At 47.6% G+C, this 20,777-nt stretch overlaps 1 pseudogene; it reads left to right on the top strand.

Annotated features, from left to right (window-relative positions):
• Positions 1-8,780: 8,780 nt before the first annotated feature.
• Positions 8,781-8,899, top strand: LOC119962524 (annotated as a pseudogene).
• Positions 8,900-20,777: the final 11,878 nt, after the last annotated feature.

Here is a 20,777-nt window from a genome sequence, read left to right as displayed (position 1 = left end):
AAACCTCCAAACAAAAGGACATAAGAAACGCCCCCTCCATCATGGAGACCCCCTCGCATTGGGGAATTAATCCAGTATCGATAAGAAATTGATCCAATAGGTAGAGCCCGCCCGAGAAGAGGGAAGGACAACGGAACCCCTATAAAAGATAGGGACCTCGTGTTGTCCGGTCTGTTAAACCCGTGCTCCGGCTCCGACTGACACCTGGTATCCTGACTCCAGCCGTTGAGCACCAGCCGCCGAAACCGTAAGTTCAACGCTCGCTACGCGATCCAAGCCCACTAGACTCCCAAGTGCCAGAACGCTTGCTGAAGGCTGCAGACAAAACCAGGACGAAGGCCTCGTTCTCTGACCTTGCCTGTTCCTGTTAGATAAGTATTCTGTTTGCTTATGTTTAGTTGTAGCTTAGTCTCTTAGTGTGTGCATGAGTATTTATTATTAACTGTATAATAAATATTGATCGTTTGAACTTGACTAATCGGTGTATCGTCTTTATTACTTTGAATTTGACCTTGGAATACTTGTGACGTTGCCTATACGGCAACTGGCGACTCCAGAGCTAAATAATTACATAGAACAGAGCCTAGCAGTGTTAAGCACACGTCGAACTCGGAGGCGTGTTAATACACTCCAATAAACGCGTTTTACGCCCATAGTAAAACGTGCAACAGTCCAATCAGAGAAGGAAAAAAAAAAAAAAATTTTTTTTTTTTTTTTTTTTTAATTTTTTTAAAAATTTAGATTACCCAATTATGTTTTTCAATTAAGGGGCAATTTAGCGTGGCCAATCCACCTACTCTGCACATTTTTTGGGTTGTGGGGGCGAAACCAACGCAGACACGGGGAGAATGTGCAAACTCCACACGGGCATTGACCCAGAGCCGGGATCGAACCTGGGACCTCAGTTCCGTGAGGCGGTTGTGCTAACCACTAGGCCACCGTGCTGCCCCAGAGAAGGAAATAAGATAGTAATTTTAAAATTTCAGCGGTGATAAATCAATTTTTGGAGGCTCACCACACTGCAGAGGCAGTTGTTAGCCCTTTATTCCTTTAACATGGTGTACCCTTTCTGTCTAGAGAAAATGGTCCTTCTCCCCATCCCCCCCACACGCATGCGCATGATGTACGTGGTCCAACCATCAAAAGCAACAAGCAAACGTGGCTGTTCGTTCCTGCGTTTCCTCGAGTCATAACTCGTCTTTTCTTCAGCTTTTTGTGCATCTAGATTAGTTCTTTTACCTACTCAGGTCAGTGAATAGCTCTAGAACAGGTGCAACTACGGTTTTTATAGGTTTTTTGGCGATATTTAATGAAATATTTACGTGGGATGTAGTAAGAGTGAAGCCTGGATGATCAGAGGACTGCTATGGCATTTAATCTCGGAATAGGAGACATTTATTCCTTAACATGCTAATATTCGAATACAGATACCACTAATTTGCAAGTCTATGATATAAATTGCATAAAATTATCAGTGGAGAATCAGTGTGAAATAATTTGATACGAAGGAACAAAGAAATGAAATATGGTTTATCCGTCTGCAACTGACCGATTGTTTACCATTTTCTTCCCATTTTCTCATGCGTCTTACGGTTTTTGAGATAGAAAATGAAATGTTAAGAGTATTTCGTGTACAACCGAGTGGAGCACAGAACAGGAAAAAAAAGAGGGCCAGAGTCGAAGAAGAGTCCCATCAAAGAGGGGCATTAGATGCATGGATAAAAAGAAGTAAAGAAGAAGTAGGAGGAGCTGGAGAAGTAAAAGATGATGTGGGTGCAGAGAAGGATTTTTCTGATACGGATTCAGCTCGGTCAGAACATAATACTCTCTCTCCTCAGTCTCGTTGTCAGGATGATGATCCATGTGAAGAAAATAAAGAAGATATTTGCATATTTTTGCAAAGAAGCGATTTTGGCTGTTTGAAGAAACCGATTCCAGATCATTTGAAGATGACAATATTACAACATGGCCCTGAAAGATATCATAATAAAAGTGGTCCATTTGCTGAGAAGGATGGGAGATCATTTTCCAAACAGTGGTTTGATAAAGTTTCCACAAACGGAGAAATTGTGGAGAGAAAATGGTTGTTATACTCTCCATATCGGAAAGCATGCTACTGTTTTGTTTGCTTTTTGTTTTCAAAGGAGCATTTGTCGTCTGTGTCAAACTTTGGAAAGGAAGACGGTTTCTCCACTTGGAGAAAATTAAATCCAATAATACCTGACCATGAGAAAAGCCCTTCTCATAGAGCTCACATGAGGGAATACCTGAACCTTGTAGTTCGACTCCATCATTCAACTACGATAGGTGCTGAACTTCAACAGCAAATGTCTGCTGAAAAGAAAAGATGGAAAGCTATAACTGAACGGATTGTCGAGGTTATATCCTTTCTGGCAAAACAGAATCTGGCCTATCGTGGACATCGAGGAGAAGGAATATCTGGGTTATCAGAGCCAGGGGAGACAGTCAGTGAAAATACAGGAAACTTTCTAGCAACAATCAGACTTTTGGCCAAATATGATGACATCTTAGCAAAACACTTGCAGAGAGGGAAAGAGAAACCAAAAAGTGTCACCTACTTGTCCAACAGAATTCAAAACGAAATAATCAATCTTCTTGGTGAAACTGTCAAGAAAAATATAATTTCCGAAATTAAGGACGCAAAATATTTTAGCATAATGCTGGATTCAACTCCAGATATTGCCCATGAAGATCAGGTTTCTGAAATTCTGCGTTACATTCATATTGATGAAAACAGAAAAGTAGAAATAAAGGAGACATTTCTGGGATTTTTTCAAGTCAACAAGAAAGATGCAGTCAGCCTGGTAAATAAAATTCAGGAAAAATTGGAAGAAGACAAAATTTCCATGAATGATTGTCGTGGTCAAGCATATGATAACACAGCAGTTATGGCTGGAGTGAGAGGAGGTGTTCAACAAAAAATTCTTGAAGTTAACCCAAAAGCTGTGTTTGTGAACTGCGAGAACCACAGCCTCAATTTGTCCTGTGTCCATGCAAGTGAGGTGCAACCTGTTGTTGTTACATTTTTTGGCATTCTAGAAAAACTCTACTTTTTTTTCTTCATCTACTTCTCGTTGGGAAGTGTTAAAATCATTTGTCACTCGGACTGTGAAAAGACAGTGTGACACAAGATGGAGTTCCAGCCATGATGCTGTGCAAGTAATCCACGAAGAGTGTGACAACGTTATTGCAAGCCTTCAACACCTGCTGGAAGGAGAATTTTCAAGGGAAACTAAATCTGATGCAGGATCGCTACTGAACTCTATTCAACAGTTCCCGTTTATAGCTTTATTAAATTTTTGGTACTCAGTTTTATCATCAGTGGATAAAGTCTCAAAACGTTTGCAGGATCCGAAAATGGGGTTCCATGAAGCTTCTTGTGATCTGAGCGGACTTATTCATATCTTGAATTTGAAGAATGACGAAATTATCCACAATGCAATAGATTTAGCCAATGAATATTGTCAAAATTGGGGAATACCAATTGCACGAACAAGGAGAAGAAGAATAATGCCTGGAGAGTCAGCAAGAGATAGTGGACTGACGGCACAAGAAGAAATGAATAGAGTAATGGTAGAGATTGTAAACAGATTAAAAACTGAAATTGAATACCGCAGTGTCCGTCTTCAAAGACTCAGTGACCGATTTTCTTTTCTTCTGAACTTGAATTCAGGAGTGATTGAAGATGAACAAGAAAGAGAGAAATTAAAAAAGGAATGTTCAGACTTTGCAAATTATTATGACAATGATGTGGTTGCAATTCAGTTATATGACAAAATTATTGATTTTGTGATGCTCCTTCGAGCTGGAGGAAATAGAGTTCCCCCTGATCCTAAAGATGCTCTGGAGTCTTTACTGCAGTATGGGAGGGATGTCTTTCCGACGCTGTGTGTTTCATACAGATTACTGCTTACAATCGCATTTTCAGTCGCAAGCTGTGAAAGGTCATTTTCAAAACTGAAATTAATAAAAATATATCTGAGGTCTTCTATGTCACAGGAGCGACTGACCAACCTGGCTTTAATAAGCATTGAAAAAGAATTTCTCACAGCTGATGTAAAAAGTGAAGTAGTTCAGGTGTTTTGTGACAGGAGGTATCATTTGGGGAAAAGAACTTAATAAATTTGATTGATTTATATTAAAATCGAATAAAGCGTTTATTTCATGTTTCATCTGTGTTTATATATTCAAAATGTTTTCCTTTCTCATAATATTTCTCAGTATATTAGGCCTTATACTTGAGTCTTTGGGGCATACAATCAAGATTTGCCCCGGGCATCACCAGACCTCTGCACGCCACTGTCCTGGCGGGAGCACTCTGGGGGCTTTGGGCCCAGAGGGCCTCACTGCACTTGTCAACACCGCATACACATGTGTGTTGCCCTGTCCTGTGTGCTGATCTTGCGATGTGGCCTCATCAGAGTGGTGGAACTCAGCGAAGATGATGGCCATCATCCTTACTCAATACGCCCTCTTTCTGCTCAGTGCCCATATGGCCCTGGGTTCACCTCGGCTGCCCGTGCATCATCTGACTCTGCCAGCCCTGGCGGCTCCCCAATATTGGGCAGCACAGAAGCACAAGTGGGTATCACTGAGGCCTCAAAGCGCCAGGGTCCCAGGTTTGATTCCCTGCTGGGTCACTGGCTGTGCGGAGTCTGCACGCTCTCCCTGTGTCTGCGTGGGTTTCCTCCGGGTGCTCCAGTTTCATCCCACAGTCCAAAGACGTGCAGGTTAGGTGGGTTGGCCATGATAAATTGCCCTTAGTGACCAAAAAGGTTAGGAAGGGTTATTGGGTTACGGGGATAGGGTGGAAGTGAGGGCTCAAGGGGATCGGTGGAGACACGATGGGCCGAATGTCCTCCTTCGGCACTGTATGTACTATGTTCTATGTCTGCAACGAGGTGTTGATCCCCTTGGTGATGCTCCTCAGTGATTGGGCCATGTTCTGCAGTGCCTCGGTAATGCGATCTGCGACTGGGACAAGCTCCCCAGACATTCCCATCTGAGAGCGGGACATGTTCTGCAGAATTTCATCAAGGTCTGCCTGGTACTGGGTCACATCCCCCAGCGAGTCAGACATTCTGCCAAGACCCTCAGCCATGGCTGTCACTGACTGCGCGACACCTTGGACACCTTCACTAATGGTGCTGTTGTCGTGCACCAGGTCACGCATTGTGGGCGACATCTCCAGTGACAGCCCCTGTGCCCATAGCCTCCAATCGGCTATGGATCTGCTGACATCTCCTTCTGAATGTTCTGGCCGCTCCCTAATGTCTCGATCAGCTCTGGGTAACCCTGTTCCACAGGCTCAGCACCAGGCTGGGACCCAGCTGGGTCCTGGGATCCTGCAGACCTCTGTCTGAAGGTTCTCGCCTGGGGTGGGGGGTTCCTGCCTCCACCTGATGTGCATCAGCAGCTGTGTGATGCTCCCCATATTGTGCCCAAGAAGCCTGACCACTAATGTTTCCCACCGAGGTGTGTGTACAGTAGTCCCCCTTTATAACGCGGGTGTTGGGGTCCAAGACAGCCACCCGCGTTGCATCCGAGCCGCGGATATCCACGATGGGGGTTTTAAATTTATTTTAAAATCTATGCTAGCGCTTCCCATTGTGAGTCTACGGGGGGCGGGGGGAGAGGTCAGACCCTCGTAGACTCACAATGGGAAGCGCTAGCATAGATTTTTAAATAAATTTAAAACCCCCATCGTGGATCTAATTAAAACAGTGTCAATTTCAGCGGCCAGCTCACTTTGATCCGGAGAGGGAAGCTGCTCTCTCACTGAAACAATCAGCCGGCCGCTGAAATTGACACTGCCGGCTGCTCTCTCCCTCCAATCAGTACCCCAGCAGCCACAGCCTGTACCTCAGCAGCCACGGCCTGCACCCCAGCAGCCACGGCCTGTACCCCAGCAGCCACAGCCTGAACCCCAGCAGCCACAGTACCCCAGCAGCCACAGCCTGAAGCCCAGCAGCCACGGCCTGTACCCCAGGAGCCACATCCTGTACCCCAGCAGCCACAGTCTGAACCCCAGCAGCCACAGCCTGTACCCCAGCAGCCACAGTACCCCAGCAGCCACAGTACCCCAGCAGCCACGGCCTGTACCCCAGGAGCCACAGCCTGTACCCCAGCAGCCACAGCCTGAAGCCCAGCAGCCACGGCCTGTACCCCAGGAGCCACAGCCTGTACCCCAGCAGCCACAGCCTGAAGCCCAGCAGCCACAGCCTGTACCCCAGCAGCTACAACCTGAACCCCAGCTACAGAGGGGAGGGGCGATGTGAGACCATGCTGGTCTTGCAGAGGCCCGTATGACCTCCTCCTGTGTTCTCTGCTCTCTCCCTCCAATCAGCCGGCAGTGTCAATTTCAGCGGCCGGCTCACTTTGATCCGGAGAGGGAAGCTGCTCTCTCACTGAAACAATCAGCCGGCCGCTGAAGTTGACACTGCCCGCTGCTCTCTCCCTCCAATCAGAAACATTAAAACTTAAAAGTTGGATTGGAGGGAGAGAGCAGCCGGCAGTGTCAATTTCAGCGGCCGGCTGATTGTTTCAGTGAGAGAGCAGCTTCCCTCTCCGGATCAAAGTGAGCCGGCCGCTGAAATTGACACAACTGACAGTTGGGGTCCATAAGCCCCCCCGCGGTATATCGCGAACCGCGGTATTGCGGAGCGAGGTATAACGGGGGACTACTGTATCTGCATTGATAGAGGGTAGGGATGACATCTGTGATGCATTGACCATGTTTTGCTTGGAGGTCTCCTCGAGGTGGTTTCCTGAGGGGCAGGAGAGGGGGCCACATGAGGTGGGTTGGTGCTGTCAGCAGGAGGATCTGCAAGAGAATGGACTTATGGTCAGTGGGAGGAATGAGTCAGTCAGTAAGGCAATAACCACTCACATGTGACATGTCCTCCGGGTGGAGCCTGGTGGATCCTCACTGATGTGTTGGGTACTCTGGATCTGTGGAGACTGCGTTTACCTCAGCAGTAACACATACAGGCTACCAACACTTGAAATAGTACAACACTATTTTATTAAGCTAGGAACTGTTGAACATACTTTCACTGTGGGTCGACACTATGTTAGATTAAACTGAAGACCTATGCCTATCCTAACCAGTCTGTACTCGCAGCACATGGTAAAGATCTGTGCTACAAGCTGTGAGCTCTGTCCTTCTTAGAGGCTGCATCCCGAATGAGCGGGAAAACTAGTGCCCTCTGGCTTTATAGTGAGTGTGCTCTAACTGGTGATTGGCTGTGGTGTGTGTGTTGATTGGTCTTGCTGTGTGTCAATCAGTGTGTGTCTACACCATGATATACTGGTGTGTATATTATGACACTCACCTGTGCAGATTCCGCTAACATTGGTGCAGCTCTGTCCTCGTCTACCCCCGTCAACTTCAGGGCCCGTTCCTCGAAGGTGGTGAGGATTGGATTGGATTTTGTTTATTGTCGCGTGTACCGAGGTACAGTGAAAAGTATTTTTCTGCCACCAGCTCAACAGATCATTAAGTACACGAAAAGAAAAGGGAACAAAAGAAAATATATAATAGGGTAACACAAGGTACACAATGTAACTACATAACACCGGCAAAGGATGGAGCATACAGGGGTGTAGTGTTAATGAGGCCAGTCCACAAGAGAGTCATTTAGGATTCTGGTAACAGCGGGGAAGAAGCTGTTTTTGAGTCTCTTCATGCGTTTTCTCAGACTTCTGTATTTCCTGCCCGATGGAAGAAGTTGGAAGAGTGAGTAAGCCGGGTGGGAGGGGTCTTTGATTATGCTGCCCTCTTTCCCCAGTCAGCGGGGGGTGTAGATGGAGTCAATGGATGGGAGGCAGGTTTGTGTGATGGACTGGGCTGTGTACATGACTCTCTGAAGTTTCTTATGGTCTTGCGCCGAGCAGTTGCTAAACCAGGCTGTTATGCAGCCAGATAGGATGCTTTCTATGGTGCACCTGTAAAAGTTGGTTTGAATTAATGTGGGCATGCTGAACATCCTTAGTTTCCTGAGGAGGTACAGGTGCTGTTGTGCTTTCTTGGTGGTAGTGTCGACGTGGGTGGATCCATACGTCCGGCACCCCTCCACCTGTGAAAGGGGGGGGAGGTGAAGGGAGGGTTGGAAGCCGCAGAGACGTTTGGTGGGGTAGATGCTCGTGTGAAGGCAGAAAGGTCTTTGAGGGCAGGGAATGGGGGTTGTTGGTGTCAACTCACCCCTGCTGCTCAGTGTTGGTTGTTGACCTTCTTACGGCACTAGAGGCCAGTCCTCCTGGTCACATTCCCCGAGCTTACGGCTGCCACCACCTCGTCCCAGGCAGCAGTGGCTGCCCTGTGGCTCACCCTCCGGGACTCTTGGGGAAACAGGACATCCCTTCTGGCCTCCACCGCATCGAGGACCCTCTCCAGGTTTCTATCGTCAAATCTTGGGTACGGGCGTCTCGGCGCCATGGCTGAGAGCTGAGTAGGGCTGGCTGTGCAAGAGCTATTTACGTGATGCTTGACCTTGTGAGTTAGGGGCTGGCGAGTGCGGTCCCACAAATGAGCTGGCAAGCCTTCATTTGGCGGCGAGAAGCACATGGAACCTTGTTAAGTAGACCAATTAATGTTGAATAGCGTTGCCAGCCTCGCTGTGCCGAGCGCTGGGAAGTTCACAGCAGCTCCCACTCGCTACCACACTGAGAAATCTTTCTGGAGAATCGCGCCCAATATGCTTCAATGAGATCATCTCTCATTCTTCTAAATTTCAATGAGTAGAGTCCCAAACTGTATGGCCTACGGCCGCACTAGTCTGAAAATGCCCGATCTCGTCTGATCTCGGAAGCTAAGTAGACTCAGGACTGGTTAGTACTTGGATGGGAGACCCCCTGGGAATACTAGGTGCAGTAGGCTTTGCAAGGGGCTGGTTTAGCATAAGACTAAATAGCTGGGGCAGCACGGTAGCATTGTGGTTAGCACAATTGCTTCACAGCGCCAGGGTCTCAGGTTCGATTCCCGGCGCGGGTCACTGTCTGTGCGGAGTCTGCACGTTCTCCCCGTGTCTGCATGAGTTTCCTCCTGGTGCTCCGGTTTCCTCCCACAGTCCAAAGATGTGCAGGTTAGGTGGATTGGCCATGCTAAATTGTCCTTGGTGTCCAAAATTGCCCTTAGTGTTGGGTGGGGTTGCTGGGTTCCGGGGATAGGGTGGAGGTGTGAACCTTGGGTAGGGTGCTCTTTCCAAGAGCCGGTGCAGACTCGATGGGCCGAATGGCCTCCTTCTGCACTGTAAATTCTATGAAAACCATGGCAGGGCAGCAGTGCGTGTTCAATTCCCGTACCAGCCTCCCCAAACAGGTGCCAGAATGTTGTGACTAGGGGCTTCTCACAGTAACTTCATTTGAAGCCTACTTGTGACAATAAGCGATTTTCATTTCATTTCATTTCAACTGTTTAACCTTTGCTCATAAGACAATCCCTCCATTCCGGGGATCATCGCAACGAACCTTCCCTGAACTGCCTCCAATGGAATAATATCTTTCCTTAAATATGGGGGCCAAACAGTTCTCCAGAAGTGGTGTCACCAGTACCTTATACAGTTGCAGCAAGACTTGCCCACTCTTATACTCCAACCACCTTGAAATAAGGACCAAGTTCCATTAGCCTTCCTGATTACCTGCTGCACCTGTGTGCTAGCTTCCTGTGTACCGTGCACAAATACATCCAAGTCCCTTCATAGAACATAGAACATAGAACAGTACAGCACAGTACAGGCCCTTTGGCCCACAATGTTGTGCCGACCACTTATCTGATTATAAGATCAACCTAACCTGCACCCCTTCAACTTACTGCTGTCCATGTGCCTGTCCAAGAGTCACTTTAATGTCCCTAATGACTCTGACTCCACCACCCCTGCTGAAAGGGCCTTCCACGCACCCACCACTCTCTGTGTAAAGAACCGACCTCTGACATCTCCCCATACCTTCCTCCAATCACCTTAAAATTATGTCCTCTCATGACAGCCATTTCTGCCCTGGGGAAAAGTCTCTGGCTATCCACTCTATTCGTGCACACCGTCATCACCTTGTACACCTCTATCAAGTCACCTCTCTTCCTTCTTCTCTCAAGTGAGAAAAGCCCTAGCTCCCTCAACCTTTCTTCATAAGACATGCCTTCCAGTCCAGGCAGCATCCTGGTAAATCTCCTCTGCACCCTCTCCAAAGCATCCACATCCTTCCTATAATGAGATGATCAGAATTGGACATAATATTCCAAGTGTGGTGTAACCAGAATTTTATAAAGCTGCAGCAAAACCTCACAACTCTCGAAATCAATCCCCCTGTTAATGAAAGCCAACACACCATACGCCTTCTTAACAATCTATCAACCTGGGTGGAAACTTTGAGGGATCTATGTACGTGGACCCCAAGATCCCTCTGTTCCTCCACACTTCCAAGAATCCTGCCTTTCACCCTGCATTCAGTATTCAAATTTGACCTTCCAAAACAAATCACTTCACATTTATCTAGGTTGAACTCCATCTGCCACTTCTCAGCCCAGATCTGCATCCTGTCAATGTCCTGTTGTAACCTGCAACAGCCCTCAACACTCTCTACAACTCCACCAACCTTTGCGTAATCGGCAAACTTACTAACCTACCCTTCCACTTCCTCATCCAAGTCATTTATAAAAACCACAAAGAGCAGAGGTCCCCGAACAGATCTCTGCGAGACACCACTGGTCACCGACCTCCAGGTGGAATACTTTCCATCCACTACCACTCGCTATCCTCTTTCGGCTAGCCAATTCTAGGACAGCCAAATTACCCTGTATCCCATGCCCATTGACTTTCTGAATGAGCCTACCATAGGGAACCTTATCAAATGCCTTACTGAAGTCCATATATAGAACATCCACTGCCTGCCCTTCATCAATGTGTCTCGTCACATCCTCAAAGAATTCAACGAGGCTTGCGAGGCATGATCTGCCCCTCACAAAGCCATGCTATCTTTAATCAAACTATGTTTTTCTAAATAATCATAAATCCTATATCTCATGTTGCAGCTTTCTGCAGTTTTTCTCCATTTAAATAATACTCTGCTTTTGTGTTCTCCCTTCCAAAATGAACAACTTCACATTTTCCCAAATTATACTCCATTTGCCAACTTTTTGCCCACTTACTTAACCTATCAATATCTCGTTGCAAACTTTGTATCCCTCTTGCAACTCGCCTTTCCACATATTTTTGTGTCGTCTGTATATTTGGCTAGAGTACATTTGCTTCCTTCCTTCAAGTCATTAAAATATATTGTAAACAGTTGTGGTCCTAGCACTGATCCCTATGGAGCCCCACTGATTGCAGATCGTCAACCTGAAACATAACTCCTTCTACCCACTTGCAGTTTCCTGCCCATTAGCCAATTCTTTTTCCATGCCATATACTAATTCCAATACTATGGCCTCTTGTTTTAATACTTAACTTTTTGTCCACTACCTTGTTGAATGCTTTCTAAAAATCTAAACACAACATACTCGTTCCCCTCTATCCACTTCCTTGAAAACCTAATAAATTAGTCAGACAAGATTTCCTTTTTATGAAGCCACACTGACTCTGCGTGATTGGATTATGATCTTCCAAATATGCTGCTATTACTTCCTTAATTGATTCTAACATTTTTCCAACAATAGATGTTTGGCTAATTTGCTTGTCATAACCTGTGTTTTACCTCTCTCCCTTTTTGATTAAGGGTGTCACATTGGTTTGATTTTTGATTTGATTTGTTGTCACATGTACCGAAGTACAGTGAAAAGTATTTTTTTGCGGCTGAGGGAACTTACAGAACATATATAGTAGACAAAGAGAATAATCAACAGAGAACATTGACAAATGTTACATCAACAAACAGTGATTGGTTACAGTGCGTAACAAGGGGCCAAACAAAGCAAATACATGAGCAAGAACAGCATAGGGCATCGTGAATAGTGTTCTTACAGGGAACAGATCAGTCTGAGGGGGGATCATTGAGGAATCTTGTAGCTGTGGGGAAGAATCTGTTCCTATGTCTGGATGTGCGGTCTTCAGACTTCTGTACCTTCTGCCTGATGGAAGGGTCTGGTAATGCCTGGGTGGGAGGGGTTTTCCAATCATCCGGTATTGCTTCAGAATCCAAAGATTTTTGGAAAATTATAATTAATGCATCTATTATCTTTATAACTATTTATTTTGGGATGCTGGAATGCAAGCCATGAAAGCTAAGGAATCTATCTGCCTTTAGCTTCATTATTTTGCCTAATACTACTTCTCAAGTGATGGTGATGGTATTTAATTGCTCCCTTGTATTACTTAGTATTAATTGATGCTCAAAGTATTTTCCACCATAAAGACTGATGCAAAATATCTTGCTCCCCAAAACTATCTCTGTAGATCCATTTTCTATGGTGCCTATGTTCATTTTGATTTCACTCTTTCTTTTTACGTCTTAAAATAAGTTATCATTGTCAGTTTTTAAATTCCTCGCTAGTTTGTGCTCCTAGTTTATTTTCTCTCCCTTTATTATATTTTTAATCCTCCTTTGCTGGATTCTAAATATATCCCAGTCTTTGGGTCTTTTGCTGACCGTCTCCTTATATGCTTTTTCTTTCACATTAATATTCTCCTTTACTTTCTGGGTTAGCCATGGTTGGTTTATCCCTCTCTCAGAAACTTTTCTTCTTACTGGGATACATTTTTGCTGAGAGTTATGAATTATTCCTTAACTGTCTGCCACTGCTCATTTCCTGTCTTTCCTGTTAATCTATCTACCCAATCCTATTAGTTAACTGTAAACTCATTTCATTGTTTATCCCTTTATTTGTTGGAAATACAGTTGTTTCCAACCCAAATTTCTCACTCTCAAACTGCATATAAAGTCCAACATGTTATGATCACTATTTTGTAGGAGATTTTTTACTCAGAGGTCATTTATTAAACCTGCCTCATTACCCATTACCAGGTCACCTTTTCTTGGGATGGCTCCATGGCATACTGCTGTAGAAATCTATCCCTTATGCGCCTTATGAATTTGTTGTCATAGCTGACCTTTCCAACTTGATTAACCTAATCAACATGAAGATTAAAGTCATCCATAATTATTGCTCCATTATTTTTAAATGCTCCCATTATTTGTTGATTCATATTATTTCCTACAGTAACTGTCTGGCGGTTGACATACTACCCCTACCAATGTCTTCTATCCATTGCTATTTTTTTACCTCCACCCAAATGGACTCAACATTATCTGAGTGTAGATCATCTCTGAACTTCCCTCCTTTTATCTCTTATTAGCATTGTTATCCCACCACCTTTTCCTTCATAGAACATAGAACAGTACAGCACAGAACAGGCCCTTCGGCCCTCGATGTTGTGCCGAGCAATGATCACCCTACTCAAACCCACGTATCCAACCTATACCCGTAACCCAACAACCCCCCCCCCCCCCTTAACCTTACTTTTTTAGGACACTACGGGCAATTTAGCATGGTCAATCCACCTAACCCGCACATCTTTGGACTGTGGGAGGAAACCGGAGCACCCGGAGGAAACCCACGCACACACGGGGAGGACGTGCAGACTCCGCACAGACAGTGACCCAGCCAGGAACTGAACCTGGGACCCTGGAGCTGTGAAGCATTTATGCTAACTACCATGCTACCGTGATGCACTCCAGTCCTTCTGGAAGGTCCCGTTCGTGGCATATAAATGCTATCTATTCCTCTTACAATTGAATCCCCAGCAATTATTGCAGTCTCACACTTATTACTCCTCCCCTATGCAGCAGAGTCAACTGTAGTGCAACAAAATTGGCTATCATTACTTTCCCTTGAGAGGCCATTCCCCTCAACAGTATCCAAAATGGTGTATCTGTTTTGCAAGAGAATAACCACAGGAAATTCTTGCTCTGCCTGCCCAGTCCTCCTGCTCTGTCTGGAGATCATCCATTCCCTTTCTGCCTGTGGACTCTTAGCCTGCAGTGTGAACACGTCTCTATACATCCTATTCATGATACTTTGTGTCTCGTGGATGCTGCAGAGTTTCCCAAGCCCTGCTCCAGCTGCAAACCTGGACTTCCATAATCTGCAGTTGTAGACACGTCCTGTAGATATACTGGCCACGGACACAGGAAATGTGCCTGACTTCCCACACATAGTGGGAGGAGCAAACCAGGCTATAAACTCTCCTGCCATGACTTATCCCTTTGGATTAAAATCAAAATCATAAAATCTTAAAATCAAATCATATAAAGTAGCTCGGGCTCTTCTTCCCTTGTTCTTATTAATACAGAACAGAGGCCTTACAAACTATAAACCACAAAATAAAGACTTTACAAACTATAAGCAATAATAGTATGCATACTCACAATCTGTACTCACCCAATCAGCAGCTTCCACTTGCCCCATGTCACTTTTGAATCCTGATCTCACCTCAGGAGCACCATGTGGTAAACCACTGTAGTATTTAATATGTGTATTGTGGTACACGGCTGCTGTATTACATGTAATGTGGTAAACCTCTGCCCGATGGCTCCGCCTCCCCTTGGGCCCGATATAAAGGTGGCTGGTCTCTGCCTTTGCCCCAGTTCGGAATCAGAGGCCAGGAGGCTTCCTGTTTAGTTTATTAAAGCCTCAGTTACGTCCACTACTCGTTTTGTGTTCACTGATGGCACATCAATTCAATAAACTAAACTTCTAAGATAAATTCATTGCTCAAGCCTGATCGCCTGGAGCTGGACCCACAGGCAGCCGACGCCACTGCAACATCGAGCACTGGCTAAGCTGCTTCGAAGCGTACCTCGGATCCTCCACCGAAGACTTCACCGACCTCCAAAAGAAGTAGATCTTCAACACACGGGTGAGCCCGCAAGTTTTCCTTCTCATCAGGGATGCCCCCTCATATACGGAGGTGATAATGCTGCTGAAGGGACAATATGTAAAGTCATAAACAAGGTGCATACTAGGCACCTTCTTGCCACGCAACGACAATGCCCTGTGGAATCACTAGTAGAATTCCTGCGTGCCTTGCAGGTACTCAGCCAGAACTGTGATTGCCAGGCGATATCGGCTACCCAGCATGCGGCGCTGTTGATCAGGGACGCTTATGTCGCAGGCATGAAATCGAACTACATCTGCCAGCGATTGCTAGAAGGGGGTACACACGGCCTCCCAGAGACAGTGCAGCTCTCAAACTCGCTGAAGGTGGCCTTCCAGAACATGGAGTACAACACCTCCGACCACGCGGCACCCTTGTGGACCTCGTGGGCGCCACCACCATCCAACTTGAGTTCGGGTAAAGCCTGTGCTGCACAACAGCCCAACAATGCTGGAGGCCCAAAGTGCTACTTTTGCGGCCAGGGTAATCATCCCAGACAACGCTGCCCTGCACAGAACGCGACTTGCAACGGGTGTGGGAGGAAGGGCCACTTTGCGAAAGCCTGCCAGGCCCGATCACTCCCTAAAACTCCTAGGCCCAGCAGTGCTGCCTTCTGCCTGTTGGGGCCGCCCCCAGCTGCCTTGCCACCTGCCATTTGCGACCCATGGGTGCCGCCATCTTCGCCGCCATCTCTGATGCCTTCCACCACGCGTGACCCATGGGGGCCGCCATCTTCGGACAACTCCGCAGCCTCCCGGGAGCCCTGCTCACCTGGTCGTACGCTAGCTGCCGCTGCCTCCGACTGGCCTACCCATCACCTTCCGAAGCTCGCCTCCATCACGCTTGACCAGTCCCGGCCTCTTCACCTCACAAAATCTACAATGACCGTCCGGATCAACGGGCACGAGACAGCCTGCCTTTTCGACTCCAGGAGCACAGACAGCTTTATACACCCAGATACGGTAAGGCGCTGCACCCTCCCAATTTTACCCACGACCCAGAAAATCTCCCTGGCTTGCGGATCACATTCAGTAGAAATCCGGGGCTACTGTGTCGCGACCCTTACTGTACAAGGCGTAGAGTACACTAACTTTAAATGCTACGTCCTTCTCCATCTCTGCGCTTCCCTATTTCTGTGGCTTGACTTCCAGTGCCACCTCCAAAGCTTTACTTTAAAGTTGAGTGGACCCCTGCCCCCCTCCCTCACCGTCTGTAGCCTCGCGACCGTAAAGGTCGCCCCACCCTCGCTCTTCGCCGACCTCTCCCCGGACTGTAAGCCCGCCGCTACTAGGAACAGACGATACAGTGCCTGGGACAGGGCCTTTATCAGGTCGGAGGTCCAGCAACTCCTACGAGAGGGGATCATTGAGGCTAGTACCAGCCCCTGGAGAGCCAAAGTGGTGGTCGTCAAGACTGGGGAGAAGCACCGAATGCTCATCGACTACTGTCAGACCATCAACCGGTACACGCAGCTCGATGCGTACCCCCTCCCTACGCATATCTGACATAGTCAACCAGTTTGCGCAGTATCGAGTCTTCAACACAGTTGACTTGAAGTCCGCATACCACCAGCTCCCTATCCACCCGGAGGACTGCCAATAAACTGCCTTCAAGGCAGATGGCCGCCTCTACCACTTCCTCAGGGTTCCATTCGGCGTGACCAATGGGGTCTCAGTCTTCCAACGAGAAATGGACCGAATGGTTGACCAGTACGGGCTGCGGGCTGCGGGCCACGTTCCCATACTTAGATAATGTCACTATCTGCGGCCATGACCAGCAGGACCATGCCTAAAATCTCCGGCACTTCCTCCACACCGCTAAACTCCTAAACCTCACCTGCAATAAGGAAAAATGCGTTTTCCGCACAACCCGCCTAGCCATTGGCTACGTTGTGGAAAACGGAGTCCTAGGGCCCGACCCCGACCGCATGCGCCCCCTCCTGGAACTCCCCCTCTCCTACTGCCCCCAAGGCCCTGAAGAGATGCCGGGGGTTCTTCTCTTACTATGCCCAGTGGGTCCCCAATTATGCGGACAAGGCCCGTCTACTTATTACATTTTCCCCTGACGGCTGCGGCCCGCCCGGCCTTCAACCACATCAAGGCAGATATTGCCAAAGCTGCGATGCACGCTGTGGATGAGTCCATTCCATTCCAGGTGGAGAACGATGCGTCGGACTTTCTCTGGCCGCCACCCTCAACCAGGCAGGCAGGCCCGTGGCTTTCTTCTCCAGTACCCCCAATGCCTCTGAAATTTGGTACTCCTCTGTCGAAAAGGAAGCCCAAGCCATTGCAGAAGCTGTGCGACATTGGAGGCATTACCTGGCCGGCAGGCGATTCACTCTCCTCACTGACCAATGGTCGGTTGCCTTCATGTTTAACAATACACAGCGGGGCAAAAGCAAGAACAACAAGATTCTGAGGTGGAGGATCGAACTCTCCACCTATAATTATGATATCTTGTACCGACCCGGGAAGATCAATGAGCCCCCAGATGCCCTATCCCGTGGTACATGTGCCAGCGCACAAGTAGACCGGCTTCGGGCCCTCTCTGTCACCAGGGGGTCACTCGTTTTTTTCACTTCATCAAGGCTTACAACCTGCCTTACTCCATCGAGGAGGTCAGGACCGTGACCAGGGACTGCCAGGTCTGCGCGGAGTGCAAACTGCACTTCTATCGGCCAGACAGAGCACACCTGGTAAAGGCCTCTCACCCCTTTGAGCGCCTCAGCATCGACTTCAAAGAGCCCCTCCCCTCCACTGACCGTAACATGTACTTCCTCAACATCGTTGACGAATACTCAAGATTCCCCTTTGCCATCCCATGCCCCGACATGACTTATGCCACCGTCATCAAGGCCCTGCACAGTCTTTTCACCTTGTTCGGGTTCCCCACCTACAGCCATAGCGATCGGGGTTCCTCCTTCATGAGTGATGAGTTGCATCAGTTCCTGCTCAGCAAGGGCATCGCCTCGAGCAGGATGACCAGCTACAACCCCCGTGGCAATGGACAGATGAAGAGGGAGAACGCGACGGTCTAGAAGGCCGTCCTCCTGGCCCCACGGTCTAGAAGCCTCCCAGTCTCCCGCTGGCAGGAGGTCCTCTCGGATGCACTCCACTCCATCCGGTCACTCCTGTGCACGGCCACCAACGAGAATGTGGTGAATTTATTATGCCAATAATCCAACATTGTATTTGTACCTGTGCTATGCTGTTGCCCGTGTGGGCTTTTCCTATGGGCCATTGGGTGGCATTATCCATAGGGCAACATGTTGGGGCATGTATGGGCTCCTCCCATGGCTCCTCCCATTGAAGGGAGGTATAAAGAGCAGTCGACCTGTAGGTGGTTCTCAGTATTGGATCAGTCACAGGCAGGCACTGTTCTAAGTTGATTAAAGCCACGGTTTACTTCTACTCATGTCTCAAGTGAATTGATGGTCGCATCAGTACGATGGGCTGCTCCTCTGGATTGAGAGAAGGATTGCTGGGCTGCTGCTCTGGATTGAGTGAAGGTACCCTGGGCTGCTCCACTGGATTGAGTGAAGGTACACTGGGCTGCTCCTCTGGATTGAGTGATGGTACGCTGGGCTGCTCCTCTGGATTGAGTGATGGTACCCTGGGCTGCTCCTCTGGATTGAGTGAAGGTACCTTGGGCTGCTCCTCTGGATTGAGTGAAGGTACGCTGGGCTGAACCAGAGTTTTTCTACTGAAGACTATGATAAGGACTTTAATGGGGTAGGCTACAGGGGAAGACTGAAGGTGTACAGAATGAAATGCTTGGTGCTTTGTCAGACCTTCCGGAAAATCTAGCGTCAATGTTAAGGAACATGGAGTGGCCAGGATAGATTTAACACACAATTTTGTGCAGAATATGCAGTTAATCTTCTTCAGCAGTGAAATGGTGGCCAACCCCATGAAGACACATGCCACTCCATAATAAAGCATCTGCTGGCCATTTTCTCAGCTTCTATTACAAAGAGATGACACGCATTGACAAATGTTCAGACTGCTGCCATCACAGTTCAAGATGCCAGGATTCAATGGAACTTGCAAGAAGTCACAACAATCGATCTGTCCTTCTTTCAACACATGTCTAGGATTGATGAGGTCCCCATTGGCGAGAGCGGCAGTGGCTCTGTGGAGCATAAACATGCTGTCCTCTCTCAGGTTGTCAGCATTCATTCTCTCATCTCTGTCAGTCCACCAGTTCCCCTGATGTTGCCTGTCAGCCAGCCAGCTGTTGTCCACGTGGAGGTGTGACAGTCAAAATTAAGGCCTTTGAGGACCAGGTCTCCATCAGGTTGTTCTGCAGTCAACACTACTGAGATTCAGCAGCCAACCATACTGCAGTCAATGGTGTTGCACTGTGTAAGGAGCACTAGGACAGGTAAAGGCATATGGAAGGCAGGTACTAAGGGGGATTACTAGCTTTGTATTCAATATTGGGTGGTTTGACTTATAAATCTGGTTTGGAATGTCTGTTTTGTAATTACTTTTACTCTAGCATTGGGACCATGGCGATACCGTGATAGTCAGTGACAGAAGGAAGGCCATGTGAAACTGTTGGTGAAAGGAGACTTAGGGTAACATCCACTGGTTGTTTCTGCTCTTCCCACACCTTGTTGCACTGGAGTGCTGAACTGGTTGCATTTGAGTGCTACAGTGAGAGTTTGGTGACTGAGGGAGTATAAGGGTTCATTTTTATTTAAAGTCTAGTATTTATTTTATTTATTTAATAAATTTAAAAGTTACTGTTTGGTCTATAAGAAGGTGAACTTTGAATCAGCTTTAAACAAGGTTCTACTTGTAGGTACTTGCAGCTGGAGCTTGTTAATTAGTTAATTGGATTAGGCCAGTTTTCAGAGGCTAGAGTCACAGTATAAATCTGAGCAAGTTACAGTGCAGACTTTGTTTGCACTGGAGTGCTGAACTGGTTGCATTTCAGTGCTACAGAGAGAGTTTGGTGACTGAGGGAGTTAGGTGAGGAGGGAGTAAGGTGCTCCTTACATTTCATTTCCTATATTTATCAAAGAGCATGAAGGAAGCCAGGAGTTTAGAGTACAGCTGACTGGAAGCAGAGTCGGAGGGCGGAGGTCCAGTTGGTCTACGGGGCAGCTAATTCTGTAAAGTAAGAGGGGATGGAGGCTAGGGCAGTTGCATGCTCCTCCTGTAGGATGTGGGTGGTGAGGGATACCACTGGTGTCTCCGCTGACTATACCTGCGGGAAGTGCACCCAACGCCAGCTCCTCAGAGACCGTGTTAGGGAACTGGAGCTGGAGCTGGATGAACTTCGGATCATCCGGGAAGTAGAGGGGGTTATCGAGAAGAGTTACAGGGAGGTAGCCACACCCAAGGTACTGAACAAGAGTAGCTGGGTTACAGTCTGGGAAAGGAAAACTAACAGGCAGACAGTGCAGGGATCCCTCGTGGCCGTTTCTCTTCAAAACAAGTATACCGTTTTGGATGCTGTTGGGTGGGATGACCTACCGGGGGAAGGCCCTAGCGGCCAGGTCTCTGGCACTGAGTCTGGCTCTGGGGCTCAGAAGGGAAGGGGGGAGCATAGAAAAGCAATAGTAATAGGAGATTCAATGGTTAGGGAAATAGATAGGAGATTCTGTAGTCGCGAGCGAGACTCCCAGAAGGTATGTTGCCTCCCGGGTGCCAGGGCCAGGGATGTCTCGGATCGTGTCTTCAGGATCCTGAAGGGGGAGGGTGAGCAGCCAGAAGTCGTGGTGCACATTGGTACCAACGACGTAGATAGGAAAAAGGGTGTGGAGGTAATAAACAAGTTTAGGGAGTTAGGCTGGAAGTTAAAGGCCAGGACAGACAGAGTTGTCATCTCTGGTTTGTTGCCGGTGCCACGTGATAGCGAGGCTAGGAATAGGGAGAGAGT

This window comes from Scyliorhinus canicula, chromosome 2 (assembly GCF_902713615.1).
Source record: "Scyliorhinus canicula chromosome 2, sScyCan1.1, whole genome shotgun sequence".
Taxonomy (NCBI): domain Eukaryota; kingdom Metazoa; phylum Chordata; class Chondrichthyes; order Carcharhiniformes; family Scyliorhinidae; genus Scyliorhinus; species Scyliorhinus canicula.
Note: the sequence above shows the minus strand (reverse complement) of the source record. Positions and strands in the feature narration are given on the sequence as shown.